We start from the raw sequence: 24,719 nt of genomic DNA, 5'->3' as shown, positions 1-24,719 counted from the left end.
TTGTGGTATGAGGTTCCCATGTCTCTCTGATGGCTTCTCTCTTTTATATCTCAAAAGAGATTGGTTTAAGACATAATCTAATCTTGTAGATTGAGTCCTGCCTTGCTAACATAACTGCCTCTAATCCTGCCTCATTAACATCAGAAAGGTAGGATTCATAACACATAGGAAAATCACATCAGATGACAAAATAGTGGACAATCACACAATACTGTGAATCATGGTCTAGTCAAATTGACACATATTTTTGGGCAACACAATTCAATCCATGACATTGGTTTTTCTTCTCTAGAGAACCCAAGTTAAGGCAGATGGCTTTAACAAATTTGTTCTCTCACAATTTAGGAGGCTAGAAGTCCAAATTCAGGGTGCCAGTTCCAGGGGAAGGCTTTCTTTCTCTGTTGGCTCTTGGTGAAGGTCTTTGTCATCAAGCTTCCCCTGGTCTAGGAGCTTCTCAGTGAAGGGATCCCAGGTTCAAATGACACACTTCGCTTCTGGCTTTTCTTCCTTGGTGGTAATGAGGTCCCTCTACTCTCTGCTTGCTTCTTTCTTTTACATCTTAGAAGAGATTGACTCAAGATAAACCTAGGAAATAGATTGTGTCCTCATTCATTACACAACTGCCACTAATCCCATCTCATTAACATCATAGGGATAGGATTTACAACACACAGGAAAATCACATCAGATGACCAAATATTGGACAATTACACAATGCTGAGAATCATGGACTAACCAAGTTGACAAACATTTTGGGGGGACACGATTCAACCCATAACAATCATAAAACGCACTTTACTAGACAATACCTAAATCCTTTTGACAACTGACAAAAATTAAGTTACAAAATAAGGGTTCTTCTTAAAGCAGATGATATTAGAATCTTGCATTTTTCATATTAAAAAATTATGTTATCAAGTAGTCCTATGTTAACAAGTGCCATCTATTATGAAGGTCATGAGCACACACCTCTTAGATCTCCAACTGCAGGGAGCATACTTATCTGATTGTCCTAGCTGCTGAGTTCTGAAATGCATCATTGTGTATGGAGGTCACTCTTCCCAGAGGCTGATCCTAGACCATGACTAAGCATTGCAGGGCATTCCTTAGGAGTCTCAATTTTTTGAAAGTGAGTCTTTGAGGACCTCTCAAAAGCCTTGCTGAACTTTTATTAGTACTAGAGTACAAGAGCTTCTGTCAAAACATTTCTCCTTCTAACCCTCTCTCTTTTACGCAGGGTCAAACTTTGTATCATGGTCTGAAGGCTCTCCCAGCTTCTCTCTGTTCCTTTGAGACAGGGAAGAGATTGGGCTGGCTGAATTAAATAAAGGCTACATTTCAAGGCCCTGTGTGCTCGACCAGCTATAATTAAATCTAAACCTGAGTACAGACCACCACATAACTTTTATTGCTGGCACCTGAAAACTTCTTGTGATTAACAAACTGGGTGCTTAGACAAGATAAGGGTCTACATTTCAAGGCCCTGTGTGCTTGACCAGCTATAAATTACTAATAATCTTCCTGAGTTGTTTTTCAAGGCCCCACCAGGTGCAGAGCTTGTGTAGTAAAGATCAACGTGGCCTATGGATGACCTTCCACATGAGATAAACATGAACAGGGACCCCTAGCCAGGGCTTGAACCAAGATCCAGAGGCATCACACATACACAACATCCCAGAATAAGTCCTGTTCAATATCCCGACAGCCTCTGTGACAGACTCCATCTTGGTTCCAGCAACCTCTGTGAGGAAGTCCAGCTTGAATTCTAACTGCATGTGCATTTGATTTTCATAATCCCTCCCCTTATCCTGGAAATCTCCACTCATCTAATGAATAAAGATAATGCCTTTTTCCCACATAAGAACTTTTATAAGCCCAAGGAAATCTTTTGTTCAGTGAGAGACTGGAGGTTAGTGTAAATGGAAACTCCTCTCCCTCTCTCTCTTGTGAACCTTTTATTTTCTTTCTGTCACTAATAAACCTTTGTTTGTGTGGGACCTCTGAGCCTCCCCTGGTCATTCTTGGTCAGAAGAAGGTAAGAACCTAGGCAGGGCTTACTCCCAAGCTGGGAAGCCTTGCCCTGTAACACCTTCACTGTTTTCTCTTACTGCTGTTCTCCTAATTTCTGCTTCTGTAAGGACTCAGATTAAATACCTAATATGCCAAACAGTATACTAGGTGTTTGTTGTTGTTCTTAGTTGCCATTGAGTCGATTCTGAAATACAAAAATTTAAGACCAGGTCATTGCCCAAGTTCTTCCTCTTATTAAGTGTAACTCTTTGTTCCTGTATTTTTTTTTTTTAGATACTTGATGAGTTTTATGCAATCGATGAGATTCAATTAAATTATTATGAAGTAATTTCTGAAGCACTTGTGGTACAGTTGTTAAGAGCTCCAATGCAAACCAAAAGGTCAGCAGTTTGAATCTACCAGCTGCTCCTTGGAAACTCTCTGGGGCAGTTCTATTCTGTCATATAGGGTAGCTGTGAGTCAGAATCCACTCAACTACAATGGGTTTGGAAGTACTTTTTGGCTCTAAAATTGTGTGATATTTATCCATACAATTGTGAGACAAAGAACTTGATTTTGCTTTTGTCTTTGCTTCCTGAAAGTCAGCTGTTGGAATTTCTTGAGCAATCAGGGAGCATTCGTTTTCTAAAAGAACAAAGCAACAGTTAAATGTGTGCAAATGAGTGGAAGCCCCCAAAACCACCCCTGGTCAATAGCCAATCTCATGAAGAGAAGGGGCATGATGAAATCAGTCAAGCATATGCATTGATTCAATAAAATATGACAAACAATGAGGTCCCAATCCTGACTATGAAATGAAGTCAATAAAAAACTGAACATGTAAGTTCAGGGGCTTCCTGTATTGGCAAGATCATGTGCTTTTGAGAGGGTGGCACGTCCCTAGGGACAATGAATATTTCACAATTTTACCCATCCCAGAGCTGGTCCTGGAAACCCTGGTGGCAGAGTGGTTAAGTGCTATAGCTGCTAAGCAAAGGGTCGGCTGTTTGAATCTGCCAGGCGCTCCTTGGAAACTCTATGGGGCAGTTCTACTGTGTCCTATAGGGTCGCTATGAGTCGGAATTGACTTGACCTGGCACTGGGTTTGGTTTGGTTTAGGGCTGGTCCTATGTGTCTCTTCACTTGTATCTTTTCTGGTTATAATAAATAGATAATTAGAAGTATAGATAATTCTCCATGAATTATATGAGCAATTTGAAAGAATTAATGAAACCACCGGGGCAATGAGAGTCAGCAAGAGCTGGCATCAGCCTATTTTGCAGGCTGAATGACTGTGTCCTTTTACCTTGTGTGCTCTAACCTAGCTTTTGGTGGCCAGGGGTGAGATGGCTTGGCTCTAGTTGGCTGGGGATGACAGAGAATGCCTCTTGGAGCAGTTGGTGAAGAGGAAATAGAAGTGGGAAGGTGAGTACTGGATCCACTTCCAGGTAAGAATAAGATTCATGCTGACTCTACCACACAGCAATAAAGATGGGATTTGCCTACTGTGCTCCTTCCTTAAAACCAAACCAAAATCAAACCCGCTGTCGTCAAGCTGATCCCAAGTAGAACTACCCTATAGAGTCTCCAAGGAATGCCTGGTAGATTCGAACTGCCGACCTCGTGGTTAGCAGCTGTAGCACCTAACCACTTTGCCACCAGGGTATCCCCTTCCCTAATAGTACAAGAATTATCAGTGAAGAATGTTGTGATAAATTAAAGATGGCTTCAACCTCTTTGTCATTTCCCCAAACGAGAAGTTATTCCCCCTTCTCTGGAATTAGGGCTGGTCATATGACTACTTAAATCATAGAAGGCGGCAGAGGTGACACGTGCCAGTTTGGGCCCAAATCTTAGGAATGCTAGGCACCTTCACTTGATGGCAACTAACAACAACTATACAGATAGAAACGTAGATATATAGAGATACATATGGAGAAAAAGCTGGAATCTACTAGACGGCAACTAACAGGAACTTATATACATACATATACACACACCATATTTTTACACAAATAATGCACACTTTCTATATTTGTTTGCCAAGTGTGCCCTCCCAGCAACATGTAAAAGAAATCTGGCATAGGCATAGCACACTTACAAAAATACCTTGCAGGGGAAGTACATGGTTGGCAAAAAAAGTAGAACACACACATTATGTGCATAAAAATACAATATCTCTCTCTCTCTTTTTTTTTTATGTATCTATACATACATACACACACACACATATATGTATGTGTGTTTATTTATATATCCAGAGCCCTGATGGCACAGTGGTTAAGAGCTCAGTGGCCAACCAAAAAGTCAGCAGTTCAAATCCACCAGCTGCTACTTGGAAACCCTATGGGGAGGTTCTACTTCTACTCTGTCCTATAGGGTTGTTATGAGTTGAAATTGACTTGATGGCAATGGGTTTATGTATATATGTATCCACTGTATTTTTATACAAATAATGCATGCCTTCTACGTCTGTTCACCAACTGAGGCCTCCCCCCACAAGTTATTTTTGTAAGCGCCACCATGCCAATTTATTTTTACATGTTGCTGTGAAAAAAAGCACAGCAAGCTTATGAAAATACCTCATGGAGAGGGTACGGTTCGCAAACCAATGTAGAAGGTGCATGTTATTTGCCTAAAAATACTATATATATATATATGTGTGTGTGTGTGTATATATATATGTAGCCCCTGGGTGGTACAAAGTGTTAAGCCCTCAACTACTAGCCAAAAGCTTCATGGTTCAAACTCACCCAGAGGCACCTTGGAAGATAGGCCTTGCGATCTGCTTCTGAAAAGTCAATCTTAAAACCCCTATTTGGCAGTTCTACTCTGTATACATGGGGTCATCATAAATTGGAGTCAAATAGACAGCAACTAACAACCACCACCACCACCACCTCACAGCACACCCACACAGACACACCCACACAACCAATGTGGTAGTATAGTATGTTGTTAGGCATAAATAACTGTCATGAAGAAAGACAGACACCATGACAACTGGTGGGGTGTCAGTGTGATACTCCAGGGGGATACTGGATATGGGCAGAGGCTTAAAGGACTAATAGCATTTAGATATAGAAAGGGAGGATGTGAAGAAGGGGCAAATCTGAGGGACACTGCAAAGAAAAGACTAACAGGCTTGGTAAGCTTCGACAGTCTCTAAAGTAGATCTAATAAAAAGGGTGACATTCTATAATACACATTCTATACTATGGTTGTGTGTCTACCCACCTATGTTTAATTTAACCAAATATGAAGTTGGTTAAGTGAAATTGCTTCGTATTAATGCCAGTTAACCAAAAGCATTTCTTTCTTAATTTTATATGGTTTGTTTAGAATACTATCATTGATTGTAACTGTAGAATCCAACATGTCACATCTTTCTATGCCTGTGTCAGAATTGTAGCTTTTTTTATCTTTGTGAAATATGTTTAACTGCATATTTTATAAACTGTGTTGCAACATTTTATACTTCAGGTAGCAGTATTTCACAGCTTGCTTCTAAATATCAGAAGTGAAAGTCATATAACGCATCAAGCATTAGTATCTGTGATAATACAGAAATGTGAAGAGCATTTGTTCTCAACATTTACGCATGACATTAGGAAACCATTAAGAGTATTTTTTTGTTTGTTTGTTTTATAAAACGTAAACATACTGGATCACATTTTCCTTTTCTTTAAGCACTTCATTTTCCTTCCAAAGTTGAAGGTGATGCAGTGGTGAGCTGCAGTCAGCTCACTCCAGCTCCAAAGAAACGATTGTGCCCATCACTTCCCAAACCCACATCAGTGACTGCACATTGGTGGCTTGAAATATTCATGGTGGGAATATTTTCACCGTGGAATTGGTAAATATTACTAATCGGGTGTTTTGTTCTGAGTTTTGCTTTGTTTCCTGGAGAGTAGGTTGTTAAACATTTACTAGCAACCACTGGTTGTTTGTCCCTGAGGGCAGGGTTTGGTGCAGTGAATTTAAATAGATATATTAAGATTCACCTAGGAGCAAGGTTTTCTACAGTTACTTTTGAAATTCACTTTGCCAAGGCTCACTTTATTCTCTGATACAGACTCTCAAAACATATTGTTCCTACTGTGACCTGGTCGTAGAACATCTATAAACCATCTCTGCCATGTCTCTATTAGCTCTGAAAATCTCAAGATGGACTGAACCGTTCTGTTACTATTTCTTTTGCATGGGATGGCATTCTAGCAGCAGCCAGAGGCATCACGAGGACAGGTAGATGTGGAAAATTAAGTTCCTACACACAATTCCCCTGCTTGTGTCTAACTCTGACCTCTTTCTTCTGAGCTCTATAACTTTAAATTGAACTTTATTCTTGATATGGTGATAGTAATACTGATTCATTATTTACTGTGTCATTGTCTTACTACTCTGTCCTTTAGGGTCGCTATGACTCAGAATCACCTTGACGGCAATGGGTTTGTCTTATTACATGCCAGCCATTGTTCTTGTCCACTGCAATCAAATGAAAAGCAAACGTAACCTACCATTTACTTTACGATTTTTGATCTAAAGCCTACTCCACAATCATCTAGTGATCTATCCCAGAAATCTTGGAATCATCCTTGTCATTTCCTCTTAATGCAATTTACATGGATCTACACATATCTCTTTTTATCCTGTGTCATCAGTCAAATCCAAACCAACAACATTCTCTCTGGCTCTTCTCCACAACTTTATGCATGTAACATAAAAAAGCTAATCTAATTATTTTCACTCCAGCATTAAACCCATCAATGACTGCCTACTGCACTTGTCAATTCAAACCAAAATTCCTTAACTAGCCCTGGAAGTCCTGGGTAGTGCTGCCCAACCTTACTTTTCAGGCTGATTATAGGGTGCACTACTCACTAAGTCCCAGACAAATGGTTCCTCTTTCTGTTATCCAAGGGAGCAAACTCTCTCCTGCCACAGGGTCTTTTTGGTCTGGAAAATTCCTCCCATTCTTTTTCTGATTTAATTGTACCAATTCTCTCATTCTAAACTTAAATGTCCCATTCTTAGAAAGTCTTCCCCAATCCCTAGATGAGTCAGTTCACCCTGTTAGACGTTCTCACATCACCTTCTACGTCCCTCTGTAGCACATACCTCAGCTATATTTAATTAGTTAGTTTTGTAATTAACTGTGTAATGTGGAAAGTTTCTATAAGAAGTCATGTTCAGCTCAATACTCACCTAGACAGTCAATGGCATTACAGCATGACAGGGCTTGACATTTTTCAATATATATTGACAAAACAGCAGCCCAGTGAATAGCTGTTCAATAATTGGACAAAGAAACATCATTAAAATTCACAAAGAGCAGCTGCAGTCTCTAACGCAGTCTTTAAGTCAAACCATCTTCAATGAATAGGCATCTCCATCAGTCATACTGGCCTCAAACCCTGGTGGTGGTAATACCAACAATGCAAAAGGCACTCGCCACCTTGACCAGAGCCATACATCAGGCACATCCAGAATGTATCTTTCAGTGAAACTTACTCGAGCACTCAATTATCCTATTCTGGAATTTCCTAGTATTTAGTGGCGTATGTTGTTTTTGGGTGCTGTCAAGTCGATTTCGACTCATAGTGAGCCCATGTGACAGAGTAGAACTGCCCCATAGGGTTTTCTCAGCTGTAATCTTTATGGAAGCAGATAACTAGGTCTTTTGACCAGAGAGACTGTGGCTGGATTTGAACTGCCAACCTTTTAGTTAGCAGCCAGGTGCTTAACCACTGTATTATATATATGTGTGTGTGTATAAGGTTTTATATATATATAGCATTATGCCTAGTACTAAGGTATAAACTCAATCACTATTTGTTGAATGAACAAATTACTGTTTGGTATATTAGAGGAGAAATGGTGCCACCCTTGGAATTGCTGGAGTAGTAGACAGGTTGTTGCCATTATCAGGGACACCACAAGTGTAATTATGTATGAAGTCCTTCTGTATTACAGAAAAATAAAATTTACAAACATAGGCCAAGCCACTCTAATATAATGACTAATGGCCTAGACCCTGAATCCAGACTTGGTATGAATCCCAGCTCTACCAATTGTAAGCTCCACGACTACTGTCATGTAACTTAACTTTTGGTACCTCATTTACCTTATTGATGAAATGGGAATAATTGTAGTAACTCAGATGATTGCTGGCAAGGATTACATGAGCTAATGATACATGCAGAGAGCTTAGAACAGTGGCTGGCATTGAGTACTCTCTGACAACTACTGTTGATATAACTGATACATTTTCACTACTTTATACCCAGATTATAGCACTTACAGGAAAAATTTAGTATTGTACTCTAATTTTTTCATCCATATTATTGAACAACAAAAGGGTAAGAGAGACCCCCCAAAATCATAATCTTTATTTTTCAGGGGAGAAAACAGAGGCCTAATTACAGTAAGAGTTGCCCAAGGTCACAAGATAGGCGGCAGGGCTGGGCATTTATATGACATGGTGACTTTTCTTCAAGAACACTCATAATCAAAAAGATCAAAAATAAACTGTGATATGTGTATATCATTAAAGGTTGTAGGCTAGAACTTGAATACTTGTTTTTTCATCCCCTTTTGTCCATAGAACAATGAAGAGTTATAGCCTGGTGGGTATACAGGTGTGCTGTATTAGAATTGCTCCCTAGCTGTTAAAGGACATAATGGCTACTAAGGGACACAAAGTAAAGTATGCGTATTAGGGGGAAATGATGAGAACACTGTTAAGCTATTTTAGTGAGGTAAAGAAAGAAGCGTTGCTCCTAACACCAGTCAAATCTAGACTAGTCACCGCCCACACTAAACAGGGGCAATAAATTATGTCTATTGCCTGACGGAATACCAATTGAGATGCTTCAACAAACAGATGTGGCCCTGGAGGTGCTCACTCTTCTATGCCAAGAAATATGGAAGACAGCTTCCTGGCCAACCGACTGGGAGAGATCCATATTTATGCCTATTCCCAAGAAAAGTGATCCAACCAAATGTGGAAATTATAAAACAATATCATTAATATCACACACAAGCAAAATTTTGCTAAGATCATTTAAAAATGGCTGCAGCAGTATATTGACAGGGACCTGCCAGAAATTCAGGCTGGTTTCAGAAGAGGAAGTGGAACCAGGGATATCATTGCTGATGTCAGATGGATCCTGGCTGAAAGCAGAGAATACCAGAAGGATGTTTACCTGTGTTTTATTAATTATGCAAAGGCATTTGACTGGGTGGATTGTAACAAATTATGGATAACACTGTGAAGAATGGGAATTCCAGAACACTTAACTGTGCCCGTGAGGAACCTTTATATAGATCAAGAGGCAGTTGTTCTGACAGAACAAGGGGATACTGATTGGATTATAGTCAGGAAAGTTGTCCGTCAGGCTTGTATTTTTTCACCATACCTATTCAATCTGTATGCTGAGCAAATAATCTGAGAAGCTGGACTATATGAAGAAGAATAGGGCATCAGGATGGGAGGAAGACTCATTAACAACCTGCGTTATAAAGATGACACAACCTTGCTTGCTGAAAGTGAGGAGGACTTGAAGCACTTACTAATGAAGATCAAAGACCACAGCATTCAGTATGGATTGCACCTCAACATAAAGAAAATAAAAATCCTCACAACTGGACCAATGAGCAACATCATGATAAAGGGAGAAAAGATTGAAGTTGTCAAGGATTTCATTTTACTTGGATCCACAATCAACAGCCATGGAAGCAGCAGTCAAGAAACCAAATGACACATTGCATTGGGTTAAGCAGCTGCAAAGGACCCCTTTAAAGTGTTGAAGAGCAAAGATGTCATCTTGAAGACTAAGGTGTGCCTAACCCAAGCCATGGTATTTTCAGTCGCATCATATGCATGTGAAAGCTGGACAATGAATAAGGAAGGCCGAAGAATTGATGCCTTTGAACTGCGGTATTGGTGAAGAATATTGAATATACCGTGGACTGCCAAAAGAACAAACAAACCTGGCTTGGAAGAAGTACATCTGTAATGCTCCTTAGAAGCTATGATGGCAAGAGTGCATCTTACATACTTTGGACATGTTGTCAGGAGTGTTCAGTCCCTGGAGAAGGACATCATGTTTGGCAGAGTACAGGGTCAGCAGAAAAGAGGAAGACCCTCAATGATGTGGACTGACACAGTGGCTGCAACAATGAGCTCAAGCATGATTGTAAGGATGGCTCGGGATTAGGCAGTGTTTTGTTCTGTTGTGCACAGGATCGTTATGAGTCGGAACTGACTCGAAGGCACCTAACAACAACAACAAGAACATTACTTGCAGGAGGCCCTCTGCTTTTGTTACTGCCTTTAACCTTTTGTTAGCCCTGTTATTATCCTTTTCCCTATCTGTTCTCTGTACATGCTATCTGGCTTGTAGACATGGTGGGCCTTTAGTATTGAATCCCAGGAGACGGGGATTTCGGTGTTCCTCTTCCGTGATAGATGAAGGAGGTATGCAGTATGCATGGGCCGTGATATAACACCACACTTCAGGATGGGAGACTAACTTCAGGGAATCTTCGTTGATGGGAATATGTGCTGTTCTACTCATCCCTATTCTGTTTATTCTGTGTGTAATAATGCCTGTTGACCATGCCATTAGAATAGTTTCTGGTCTGTGCTTTGCTCTAAATGGTTTTCACTAAGAATTTGTGAATACGGCATATTGCATAGACTTCAATAAGTGGTAGGCGTTTCGGAAAAATAACAAACACACATTAACTGTACCAGAGCCTAATCATTCTTTCTTTTCTCCTAGTTTTATAAAATGCACATGAAATTAATAAAAATGTCAGGACTTAAGTAGAAGATTAATAGCTAATTTTGACAGCGATAGCTTCTGATGTCTGATGCAGTCCAAGAATAAGTATAAATATATACCAAAAAACCAAACCTGTTGCCATGGAGTTGATTTTGACTCTTAGCGACCCTAAAGGACAGAGTAGAACTGCCCCATGGAGTTTCTAAGGCTGTAATCTTTTTTTTTTTCAATTGTGCTTTAAGTGAGTTTACAAATCAAGTCGGTCTCTCATATAAAAATTTATATACACCTTACTATTTACTCCTAGTTGCTCTCCCCCAATGAGACAGCACACTCCTTCTCTGCACCCTGTATTCCCCATGTCCATTCAGCCAGCTTCTGTCCTCCTCTCCATGGCTTTATGGAAGCAAATTGCCACATCTTTCTCCCATGGAGTGGCTGGTGGATTTGAACCACAGACCTTTCCGTTAGCAGCCAAGTGCTTAACCACTGTGCCACCATATATGGATACACACATATATATGTATATATATTGCTATGGATTGAATTATGTTTCCCAAAAATATGTGTTGGAATCCTCACCTCTATAACTGTGGATGTAATGCTTTTGGGAATAGAGTTTTCTTTTTTTGTTAATAAGGCCATATCTGTGTACCATGTGTCTTTAAGCCCAACACTTTTGAGATATAAAAAGAGCAAATTAGGCACAGAAGAAAGTACAAGTGGAGAAAGACTAATGCCACATGGAGATCACCAGGAAACTAAGGAAAAGAAGGAGAAAGAGACAAGGACTTTCCCCTAGAGCAGACAGAAACTTCCTCTAGTGCAGGCACCATGAATTCGGACTTTTAGCTGCCTAAACTGTGGAAAAAATAAATTTCTGTTTCCTAAAGCCACCCACTTGTGGTATTTCTTTTATAGCAGCACTAGACAATTAAGACATATTCATGCATGTACACTGAAACCTGTGAAAGTCGATCTTGACAGGACTGACTGCCTCGTTTTTCTGGGTCTCTTGAGTTTTCCCGCTTTGACAGGGTGCAGTCATACCACTTTTTTCTCACTCTGTATTACTGTAAAATATTTGAGTTTTTCTTCTCTGACAGGTTTTTGCCTTACATAGGTTCCTGTTTTTACGGGTTTTACTGTATGTAAATGTGTGTGTGTATCTCCAATTTTAAGACATTAGGATATATTAGATTATAGAAGGTAATAATTTATATTTTATTTCAGGCTGCTAATTTCTGTGGCCTGGCAACAAGCCCTAATCTGCACAGCTATTCAGAGCCCGTGAATTTTATTATAAAATATTAAGTACTTAGTTCCATCAGCTTCACCAAGAGGAAAATAACCTTAAAAATTTCCCCCATTTTAAAAGTGTTAAGTAATTAGAAATTCAAGACATTCATTGACAGTTGATGAAAACAATCTATCATCCTTAAATTTCAAATCCTTGTTTCTTTTTAAAGAATACACATTAACAAAGTATGTAAATACAGTTTTGTTTTGCAGTTCAACATATGTATCTTCAAGCTTAAAAACTGGACCTCAGCACTAAAGAGCAGTAGACACACAGCTAAATGGTAAGGGAGTTACAGAATTACTAACCCTCTGAATTAAAAAAAAAAATTTTTTTCTATGGATTTTAAAATTTAAAATGATACATTAATCAGAGAATTTAGATTCTAAGTCATAATAAATGTCTTCAGCACATGTAGTTCAGAAAAAATATATTAAAACAGTTACATTTTCTATTCTGTCTTCAACAAACTTCGAAATTACACCAAAAATAAATTGTATATTTGCTATAATTTTCAGATACACTACTTTTCTCAGGAAAAATTAAAAGAGTAGGTCATATTGTAATTCAGTTAAATAAAATATTAAGAAATATTTTTAGAGAAAGATAAAAGTGTTGTTCTAAGTATTTTAGTAATATGAGATTTCTAAAAAAATTTTTTTTTGCTATAAACACTAAGAAGCAAACTAACAACAAAAAAAATGAACACACGGAACCCATTTAGAATCAATGTACTTATACAAAGAAACAAGCCTCTCTTTTCACCAACAAGGGCAATTAAGGAAAAACAGTAAAAGCATCATAGGAAATATAGAGACTCTTGTAACTGAAAATGAAAGAGAAGAGAGAATAAGTGAGTTTGCACTAGTACTATTTTAAAAGGAAGGTCTTGATTTTTTTGTTTTTTAATCTTCTCCAATGCTAATAGAGAACTATGGAAAAAGGAAAAGGAAAATGTCATTTAGCTGATTATCAGACTTATGACAGCTTCCCCTTTCCCAGGATTTTGTTCTTTTGTAGTGAATAGCATGGTTCAGTAACTGATACGATGATATGGCCTCAGAGCAGAGAAAGAGTGCTTAAGAGTTTGGGACCAGTTACACATCACCTTGATGACTAACATGCTTCTGAACCAAGCCATTATCTTTGCAATCACCTCACAGGTAATCAAAGTTGGATAGTGAAGAAGAAAGACAGAAGAAGAATTGATGAATTCAAACTGTAGTGTTGGCAAAGAATACTGAATATGCCATGGGCTGCCAAAAGAACAAACAAATCAGTCTTAGAAGAAGTACGACAAAATGCTACTTAGAAGCAAGGATGACAAGACTTCGGCTTGCTTAGCTTGGACATGTCATCAGGAAAGGCTAATTGCTAGAAAAGGACATCATGTTTGGTAAAGTAGGAGGTCATCAAAAACCAGAAAAACCCTCAATGAGGTGGACTAGTACCGTAGCCATTACAATGGACTCCAACATGCCAACCCTCATGGAGATGGCTCAGGACCTTCAAGGTTTCTTGGCAGGCAATTGGACAGCTACTAACAGCAACATCTACGATTAAGATTAATACTGTACAGTACAAATAGTCATACTTAGCTGGAATTAAATTCAAAAGAGCTTGACAAAATTTTAAGAAAGGGTAAGTGTGGACCAAGGATCAGAGCAGCCACTCTTACCAACTGAAGAAAAGTGGCGGCAGTACCAGTGCCCAGTCCCTTCCTGTTATTTGACATCTTATCAATATGACTCGTCAAAAGGCTGTCAACCTAGTGATGATTTCTTGACGGCAAATGTCACATGCAAAAATCAATCACCAGTGGGCATGTTTCGGTATTACTATAAGAAGATAGTTGCTAACAAAGGTGGGAAGTAACAGGACTCCCAAATTAATCAGCGAACTTGTAATATGCCTTTAAGAGAGTTTTTTAAAAGCCAATTCTTTGCATAGCCATTAAAAAAAAAAAAAAAAAACTGAAGCGAACCCATAGAGGTCAAATGGAGCTGCCCCATAGGGTTTCCAAGGAGCAGATGGTGGATTCGAACTGCTGACCTTTTGATTAACAGCAGGACTAGCAATTAATAGTTAATAAGTACGCATAAGCAAATAACCAGAGCATGCAAAACATTCAGGATTATAGTTAACAAATCCACAGTCACCCCAAAGGCTTTTTTTTTTTTCATTGTCCAAATATATAAACAGGAGACCAAAGGCTGCTTAAAGTGAGTGTCACAAAAAACATGCCCTGAGCAGGATGTCCTGAGCCACTTCTAGAGTCCTCATTTCAATTCGACGCCTGGTCTCGTTTCTAGGCGAGGACGACCGGCCCCTTCTTCGATCCAGATTACCTCGGACTGAGGCGTCAGCGGACATCGTCGGTCCCCCGGTCCTCGGCCTCAGCGGCTCCCCGAGGCGGCCCTTCGCGCCCGGGGCCCCGCGGCCGGAGGTGCTGGGTGACCCGGCTGGTTCTGGAGCGCGGGGGCGGCAGGGAGGGAGCGGCTGCAGGGCGAGCGCGCAGGGAAGTCCTGCGCTAGTTCAGACGCGGACCCCGGCCCCGGGACCCGCCCGGCACTCCGCCGCCGCTGTCACGCCGTCCACCCTGGCGCACGCCTCTGCCTCCGCGCTCCTAGCCCGTGCGCGCCCGTCCGTCCAAGAGACGACAGGAGGCAGGAGCCCAAGCCGGGAGCGGGGCCGGGACCTGGGCGCGTCTCCATTGCAGAGGTCTCGAGGGTCCCGTCCCCGCCCAGCGGCTTCCGACGGCCACTCTGGGTGGGATTGGTGGCGATCGCAAGGGAAAAGTCCCAATCCCTGATGAAGGGCACGGCAGGACTGCTGTTAGACCTATTCGGCAGTCACAAAGGAAGATGTTTACTCTCCATTTCTAGGGAGGGGGCTGAGAGGAGACACATCGTTTCATAATGGTAATAAAAATTAGCACAATAGGGTGGTTGTCACTTGGGCTAACAGTGAGTTAGTCCGGCTCACAGATCTCGTTTGGTTTTCCGTGCTCCCCTCTCCACCCATGCCCAGGGTTGCATGCCTCTCACACGACAAACAACAGACGGACAGAGAGCTGCTGAAGGGAAATGGCTTAGAAGACGTTGCCTGTAGCGCCTCAGAATCCAGCACAGCTTCCCTGCACATGGTAGGCTCAAAACAAATGGATTTGTTGAATGAGAGAAAAGATGGCTTGATGCAAGGAGCTAAGCTGGGCATTTCCCTCTATTAGTCAACTTTGTGAGGTCATTTGTTCCAGGTTCTTGTAGAGAAGTGCAAGGCCAGTTATTGGAAGAATATTTTTGTAGGTTTTTCTCTCCAACGATGGTGTTTGATTAGGAGGCTCGATCATTTTTTTTCTGTCTCATTTTGGTTCCAGTAACGCTGAAAGTAAAAGTTTTAATAAGTGGGAATTTACTGGCGGTAAATTTTTGTAGACACTGTGGTTTGCTGTCCAGAGCTCCCTTGTCTTCGTGGGAACATTGTCCCAGTTTTGCTTGTAAGGGACCAGCATCTTCCACTCTAAGCCCATTTGCTTCAGGTGATACAAACCACTACTCTTAAACTGCAGGTGACATGATCCAGAGCAGATTATTGGAGTCACCATACACCCCAATGATAGGTATTGTTTCATCCATAAACATGTGGCCTAAGTCAAGCTTACCTGAGACAAAAAAGGAGTTATCCCTATCAGCGGTACAGGTATCCCCGCTTTTCGAAAGTTGGCTTTATGCCAATTTGCTGATAAGAAAGACCTATGTTAGCACCTGTTTAGCTAACCAAAAGAAATCTGGAGAAAATTTTCACTTTTAAGAAAAAAAGGCAAAAAGTGGAAAAAGCACTCAACATTTGTTTTTCAGCTAGCCCTTAAAGAGACAGCTGCACCCCAAGCAGCAGGGAGAGAGAAGTCATCAAGCTCCTTCCCCAGAAACTACACTCAACATCCCAGCTATTGGAACTATTGGACAATATTTTTTTGTTCTCATAAGCCACTCAATTCATGGTATTTCGTTATAGCAGTCATAGAAAATCAATACAATTAGCATCTCATTAAATTCTGAGATTTCAATATGCATTATTGAACATCTCATTTTACAGGTGACATTATCAAGGCTGGTGAGCTACACTGATTTGTGCAGTCTGTAAGTCAGAGGCGGAGAGAAGCCTCAATTGCAGTCTTTTAACAAAATTTTCGTTCTCCTTTTGATGAACAATCCTAATGTGGGGCAGGATAGTTTTATTGTGGTGTTATAATAACCATCTCAAATATTTAAACAATATACATTTCTTTGATCAATTACATTTTTGAAAGCAAATAATTCTTCTGACAACACTACAAAACTTTTTAATATCTCCCTATTTTTTCTTTCTCTTTGAAAACAAATGAATAAACAGAAATTCCTAGAATATTATTTGCATTTGGCACATTTTAGATGTAATTTATTTTCTGCTTTAGAAAGATGATGGGCTAACTAATCTTCCTGCAGGAAGCTGCCAAATATAGAATACTGCATTTTTTTTTCATTTTATTGGCCAGTTGCTTAATATTTTTAATATAGAAAATACAGAATCCAATGGGATGCATTTTATACAGTTTTATGTAAGGTAAAACATCTTAATGATTTGCCATTTTAAGGATAATTTCAATTTTTAGAATTACTTTTTTTTTTTTAGTGGTTTATTAAAAAAAAAAGTTGTCACAGAGCTGATTCTGACTCATGGAGACACCATGTCTCAGAATATAACTATGCTCTGTAGGTTTGTTAATGGTTAATTTTTCAGAAACAGATCACTGGGCTTTTCTTCCAAGGCACTACTTCTGGGTAAACTGGATCCCGTCAATCTTTCTGTTAGCAGCCAAGATTGTTAACCATTTTTTCCACTCAGGGACTCCAGTGATTTTTTAGAGTTCATTTAATAATGGCAAATCAAATGCTGCTACGCATGGCTTGCCCAGTGGGTTCCCTGTAAATCTACTCACCAATTAGAGGTTCTGTTTCAGTCCAAGGGTTCTGCTTTGAGTACCCAGCTATATCTTGGACTAAAAAAAAATATCTTGGACTTGAGTCCATTAATCAGATCTTAGTTCTCTTTTCTGCAGCCAAAATCACGTTAATATGGAAATTTCCAAAGTGATATCTCCTGTAGCTAAAATACCAAAAAAAGAAACCAAACTCATTGCCACTGAGTTGGTTCTGACTCACAGGGACCCGATAGGACAGAGTAGAACCGCCCCGCAGGGTGTCCAAGGCTGTACATCCTTACAGAAGCAACTGCCACATTTTTCTTCCATGGAGCCTCTGGTTCATTTGAAACACTGACTTTTCAGTTAGAAGCTGAACTCTTAACCACTGCACCACCAGGGCTCCTATAGCTCAAATAAAAGCTCAAATAGGTGGAGCCAAATACTCCCAGTAAGAAAAGATGACATTTCACATTACTAATTTAAATAATGCATTAAAAAAAAAACTAATTGCATACTCTGAATAAATTTACCATTAATTGAACATATATCCGTAGTACTCTAGGAACTTGTAGTAAATTAGAAGAAGCATGGAAATGGAGTAAGAGATCTTTGACTTATCCCTCCTATGTCACTGTTTCTCAAATGTGCTTCTTGGATAATAATTATGTGTAATTTTCATAAAAATACATAATCCCAAGTTCTAACATGGAGTTGTAATTTAGAATATCTGATAGAGATTTGGAGCCCTGGTTGAGCAGTAGTTAAGAGCTATGAGGCTAACCAAAGGTCAGCAGTTCAAATTTACCAATGTTGCTTGGAAACCTTATGGGGCAGTTCTACTCTGTCCTATAAAAAAAAATCCTATAGGGTCGCTATAAATCAGAATTAACTGGAAGGCAGTGGGTTTTTTGGATAGGGATATATGGAGACCTGTATTTTTATCAAGTAAGATATATCTTAAGAGCCTATGTTATTATCATATACATTTTTCTTATCTATAAAGCAGGGTTTTTTACCCTAGCACTATTTTAACATTTTGAGCCAGATTATTTTTGTTTGGGGGGCAGCTTTGTGTATCGTGTGGCATTAGGTTGCATCCTTATCTTCTACCTACTAATTGTCAGTAGCAATATACTTTTCCCCCATTGTGACAACCAAAAATGTCTCCAGACATTGCCAAATGTCCCTGGGGGGCTAAAGTGTCACAATTGGAATCACTGCTATAAAATATCAGTGTGAAATATTTAAGGGCTTAAATAAAAGTTTCATCTAAATCCACCGATTCCAATGGTCCTTAAATCCTTAACGTTAGGATCAATAGTCGTTTCTGTTGAAATTATCATAGATTCCATTAAATGAAAAAAAAGGTAGACTGTATGTTCCTTAATAATCTATTTTCTTTGGAGATATTGTAGCCTCCACCTTTTCTTTGTATATTTAATTGCTTTATTTTTTTCTCTAAAATATAGAAATAATTTAGGTTCCTTTAATTTCTCTTACTCCTAGCTTTAATCCATATGGCTTAAAATTATTCCCATAAAAGATACAATGCTTAGAGTTATACTGCTGGTCAAAAAAAAAAAAAGGTTCATTTCAGAGATGAAGGAAGTGCTCACACAATCTTAGTATAACACTGTAGACAAATCTTACAGGGATCCTACAGTGAGGTTGTATTCCAATACGATTTTGGAGCTTAAGAAAAGCACCGATACTTTCCTGGGATAATAGAAGAGCCCTCGAAATAATTTTTTAGGGGACAAGGAAAATCAATGTAATTATTGAATAAGGGGTTAAAAGCAGAGATGGTGAATCTTTACCACCGCCTTATAAATGCAGATCTCCTCAAGCTCCAGAGGGGCAGCTGATGCTAACAAAAGGCCTCTGAGTAGGATTTTAGCTGGAGTTTTTAAATGTAATATTGCTTCTTATCAATAAATTCGTGTTTGCTCCCCATAATGGAAAAGAAATATCAACTTTCTTTGCACAGAGAAGAAATTACCGTTGAAATTTTTTATGTAATGCTTTTTGTAATTCAGTGAAAGAAAGTTGGATGTAGATTAGAAATCAAGGATTTTTTTATAGAGCAATCTGAGGTGGTGTTTGAGGTCTGGGACATCTGAAGACACTGTGTGCTGTCTTCCTTCTTCATCTTGAGTCACTTCCTGTCCCACATGTCCAAAGTTATGCCCTGGTGAAATCAGTTTAAATTTTTTATCAAAAATAATATTAAAGGGAAGGAGCAATAATAAAACATGGCCATGCAGCCAGAGGAATTTATGCAGAAGTGAGAAGAAGCAGTGTACTCACTGTTGCTGTAGAAGTAGTATCATTTATATAATGAGGGCATTTTTTAAAAAGCAGTGACTTCAGCCCAGCATTTTATTTTCCTTCTCACCGTTATGATACTCCCCCACCTGTAAGAGCTTCAGCATTGATTTTGGTTTAGATCTGAGACCTTAGTTTTAGTCTACGGCTTGTTCAGGGGAAAATGATCTAATTTATCTCATAAAATTCTCAGTTATGATAATAAAAGGTTTTAATCTGATACAGGCTGTACCTTAGAACATTTCGGCTTGTGCTTATTACTGAATCTTTACGAAACATTATTGGTGTACCTAAGAAGAAATATAGTAAAATAAAAATTAAACTAGAAGTCAGTGACAGTCACTGAAATTATACTTAAAAAGACATTATTAATGACTAGAAGCAATTAATGAACCATCCTTTTCATAGCCTGTGGCAAGTAGAGAAAGAGATTGTAAACTTTTTTCAGCTTAATACGATTGATTGAATGTATTGGTTATGAAAAATTTTATCGATGGTAAATTTAGACAGCAAGAGTCTCAAATAATTTTGTTTCATTATGCTCCTCAGCTGTATTATATGCTAGCATTAGGAATTTTTTGTTTGTTTTTTAGACACGTATAAAAATGTTTTTATTCTACCGATTTATTTGCCTGAGAGTCTGGCTAAGGATAGGATTTCTTGGCTGGAAATCATAAGCATATTGATAGCATTGCTTGGTTGACTTCATTGCCATGGTAACATCCAGTGTGAAACAGAACATCCAGTGTTGCTGTGCAGAAGTCCAAACCATCCTGTTCCTTTGGTTTTCCTTCCACTGAAAGTTTGTAGAATCTTCTCTTTCTCCCCAGTGGTATGACATTTCACAAAAATGTGCCTTACTGTGAGTCCATTATCACTCATTTGCTTGGTAGGCCCTAGAAACTCATGCCTTTTCATTCTGGAAAATTTTCTTTCTTTTTTTTTTTTTTGATTATACTTTATATGAAGGTTTGTAGAGCAATTTAGTTTCTCAATAAACAATTAATACAAATATTGTTTTGTGATATAGTTTGCTGACCCCATGGCATGTCAACACTCCCCCCTCCTGGACCTTGGGTTCCCCATTACCAGCCTTCCTGTCTTTTTCTGCCTTCTTGTCCTTATCCTGGGCTGGTGTGTCCATTTAGTCTCATTTTGTTTTATGGGCCTGTCTAATCTTTGGAAAGAGTGAAACTCTGGAGTGACTTCAGTATTGAGTTAAAAGGGTGTCCGGGGTCATACTCTCGGGGTGTCGCCAGTCTCTGTCAGACTGGTAAGTCTAGTCTTTTTTTGTGAGTTAGAATTTTGTCTACGTATTTTTTTTTTATTTTCTCTAGCTCTGGCCTGGGCCCCCTGTTGTGATCCCTGTCAGAGCAGCTGGTGGTAGCTGGGTACCATCTAGTTGTGCTGGACTCAGTACGGTGGAGATTGTGGTAGTTGTAGTCTATTAGTCCTTTGAACTAATCTGTCCTTTGCTGCTGTTGAGTGCAGTGTTCTTTATATGTCTATGAAGTCATGTTGGCTGATTGTGGCCTTTAGAGCTGTATCATTGTTGAATTTCTTTCTAAATGTTCTGTCCTTTACTGAGAGTGGTGTGTTGAAGTTTCCTATTATTATTGTGGAAATGTCAATTTCTCTTTTCAATGTTGTTACAGTTTATGTATTTTCAGCTCTGTCATTAGGTGTGTAGATATTTAATACGGTTGTGTCCTCATAGTGGCTTGTCCCTTTAATCATTATATAATATCTCTCTTTTTCTTTTATGGTGGATTTTGTTTTCTCTGAGATTAGTATTGCTACCCCTGCTTTTTTGTTGTTGTTTGCTTGGTATATATTTTTTGCACTCCTTTGATTCTTAATATATTTATACCCTTGATTCTAAGCAATGCCTCCTGTAGACAGCATATTGATGGCTCCTGTTTTTTAATCCATTCTGTCGCCCTCTTCTCTTTATGGGTACATTTAAGCCATTTACATTCAGTATGATTATTGATAAGTGTGAGTTTATTACTGTCATTTGGTAGTGCTTTTTTTTCAGCCCTGTGGTGCTGATATTTTCTTTGTTTCTCTTACTCTCCTGTGATGAATTCCTTTTGTTTATGGTTTTTTATAATACTTTTGTTTTTGTAGATTTTGTGTTTACTAAGACTTTATGTTTTCCTTCATTTTGATGAGTAGATTTGGTAACTTTCTTTGTGGTTACCTTGAAACTTACCCCTACCTTCCTAAGTTTAAATCAGTCTTTTATTTCTTGATATCACCTTGCCTTCCTTTCCATTTGAAAATTCTATACCTATACTGTTTATTTCTTCTTTTATTGTTCTCATTTACAGATTGACCTCCCTGGTTCTCTGTTGCAAATCTTTTTGTTTTGTTTTATCTTTGAGAGTTCATTACCTAGGTTGATATCTGGATGTTGTCTTGCGTCTTAGCTTTTTGTTCTTGTCTGATGTCATTGTTTCTCTAACTGAAGGTCTCCCTTTAATAATTCTTATAAGTTCAGTTTGGTTTTTACATATTCCCTCAATTTCTATTTATCTAGAAATATCCTAATTTCACCATCATCAATAGTGAGAGCTTTGCAGGATATCTTGGTTGGCAATTTTTTTCTTTCAAGATGTTACATATGTCTTCCCATTGCCTTCTTGCCTGCATAGTTTCTGTTGAGCAATCAGAGTTTAGTCTTATTTCCCATTTGTATGTGACTGTTCATTTTTCTTGAGCTGTTGTTGGGACTCTTTCTTTGTCTGGTTTTAGCAAGTATGATTAAGATATGTCTTGGTGATTTTCTTTTAGGGTTTATCCTATATGGGGTTCTTTGAGATTCTTGAATGATCAGCTTTTCATCTTTCATAATATTAGGGAAGTTTTCTGTCAGTAAATCTTCAATGATCCTCTCTGTGTTTTCCATTTTCTCACCCCCTTCTGAAATTCCTATCACATGTAAATTTTTGCTTTTAATTGTATCCCACATCATTATCAGGGTTTCTTCATTTTTCTTTGTTCCTTTCTCTGACTTTTCTTCAAAGTAGTATCCAAGTAGTTGCCTCCAATTTCACTGATTCTGTCTTCCATTGTTTCAAATTTGCTCCCCAAAACCTTCTATTGCACTGTCCATTTCTGAAATCTTGTTGTTTATCTTTTCAATTTCTAATTGCTATTTTTGTGTAATTTCTAGTTGCTTGTTTATTTTGACATTTTGCTCCTGTATTATTTTCCTGAATTCTCCCATTGTTTTGTCTGTATTTTCCATGATTTTGTCTATTTTTTCCTTACTTTTATCTATGTTTTCCTTCATCTCTTGGAGGGCTCTGAATATTAGAGTTTTGAATTCCCTATCAGGTAATTCTAGTGTCTTTTTTTTCTACCAGAAGGTCACCTGCTGTTTTATTTTGGACATTTTCCAGAGCCACCTTGTCCTTTTTTTTAGTAAGTTTTGTTATTATCTGCTGTCCGCAGGACATTCAGGAATAATTTTTTCATTTATCCATTGTAGGTTTTTTGTTTTTACCTGCTTTTTTGTTTTATTTGGTTTTGTCTGGGCAGGTGGGCTGGGTGTGCTTTGTTGTTTGCTCATTTGTGGGCATGATATTTCTTACCACCTTGTCTATGTGGGCAGGGCCAGTTGCTCAGCTATGGTGAAGTAGGTCATGTCCCGTGGAGAGGGAGGAGTGGGAATATGTCATTTGCATCATGAACTGGAGCGGACAGGTGGGGCCAGGGGCAGTGCAGGGTGGGTCTGGGGTCTGCTTCAGTGTTGCTTAGGGGTGCAGCACTCAGTGTGCTGTGCAGATAAGAAGGAGGGAAAGGGGAGGATGTGATGTGTGGAGCTAAGGGGGTGTGGGAAAGAAGAGAGAGAAACAGAAGCAAAGAAAATATAGGAACAAGAAAACTAGGTGGGAAGAAGAAAGGAAAGGAAGGAAGGGAGAGGTAAGAAACAAACAAACAAAAAATTGTGCCAAGGGAGTTTTCTGGCAGGGTGGTGCAGACTGGAGAATCCTGTGCTGGCAGCTTCCCTGCCAGGTGGTGTGGCACAGCCCATCAAGAAGGTGCAGCTGTGGCACATCCAGCCAGGTGGGCAGGAGGAAGGAAAGGAAAAAAGGTTGAGGAAGACAAGAAACTGAGGAAAAAATAATGGCATCTTGGGAGTTCACTGGAGTGGTGGTGCAGATCAGGGAATCCATGTGCCACTGGCTCCCCAGCTGAGCAGCTTGGCACAGCCCATCAAGTAGAAGCAGAGATGGCACATGGCATCAGCTGGCCTGGAGAAAGGAAAGGAAGGAGGTGAGAGAGAGAAGAAACAAAAAGAAGCCAGAAAGTCTACAGCAACAACAACAACAACAACAACAAAATGGCATCGAAGGAGCTGGCCAGTGTCAGAAGGGCAAATCTGAGCTGCAAGGGGCTGGCATCTCCACAGCTGAGTGACTGCGGCTCACCAGAAAGCAGTGAACACCATGCAGAGGGAAGAAGGGTGGAGGGTGGGAAATCATGTCTTCCTGGTTGCTGGGTGCTCTGTCTCCTTTGAGAGCTCTGTGAAGTTGCCTTCCCACACTCCCTGTATGCCCTTCCTGGTGGCTGAGGACCAAGATGGCAAGTCCGTGCTGCAGCTCTCCTCATTTTCTGTTCTTCCTCAGATTCTTATTCCGTTAGGTGCTTGATTCAGTTCTTTATCCCTTCATTTGACTCTTAGGGTTCCAGGATTGACACTTACATCTGTTTTACTTAGTTTTTCAGGTCTTTGTTGCAGAGGGACAGCATGGTGCTTCTGTCTATAGTGCCATGCTGGCTCCTCAACCCTTCGCATTAGGAATTTTTTGAGTGCCAGTGAAACAAATGGAGCAAGTGCAAAATAACTTAGGCACTGTTTCTTATTAGATGGAGAAGAATTATGGAGCTATGCAGGGCATAATCTTCCCCACAGAATCAGTCTTTGGTGACTTCTAGGGTTTTGTACACTGAAAATATGTTTTAATATACTTTTTTTTTTTTTTTTAATAACTGAGGCACTGTTTATCCACTGTATGATCTGTGTATTAGGACTCACTGTCTCAGAATATCTAGGGGGCGGGGGGAAGGGTGTGTGAGATTTGATTGTGAACAGAAGCCAGTAGCTATGTGCATTAGCTTTATTTTTAATATTACTTATTGACATCTTACTGTTGTTGTCAGTTGCCTTTAAATTGGTTCTGACTCATGGTGACCCCATATACAAAAGAATGAAATATTGTCAGGTTCTGAGCCATCTTTATGATATTTGATCTGCTGGAGTCCATTAGTGCAGCTGTTGTGTATTTTGAGTGCCTTCCAACTTCAGGGACTCATCTTCCAG

This window comes from Elephas maximus, chromosome 5 (assembly GCF_024166365.1).
Source record: "Elephas maximus indicus isolate mEleMax1 chromosome 5, mEleMax1 primary haplotype, whole genome shotgun sequence".
In the NCBI taxonomy this organism is placed as follows: Eukaryota; Metazoa; Chordata; class Mammalia; order Proboscidea; family Elephantidae; genus Elephas; species Elephas maximus.
This window is presented reverse-complemented; position numbering follows the sequence as displayed.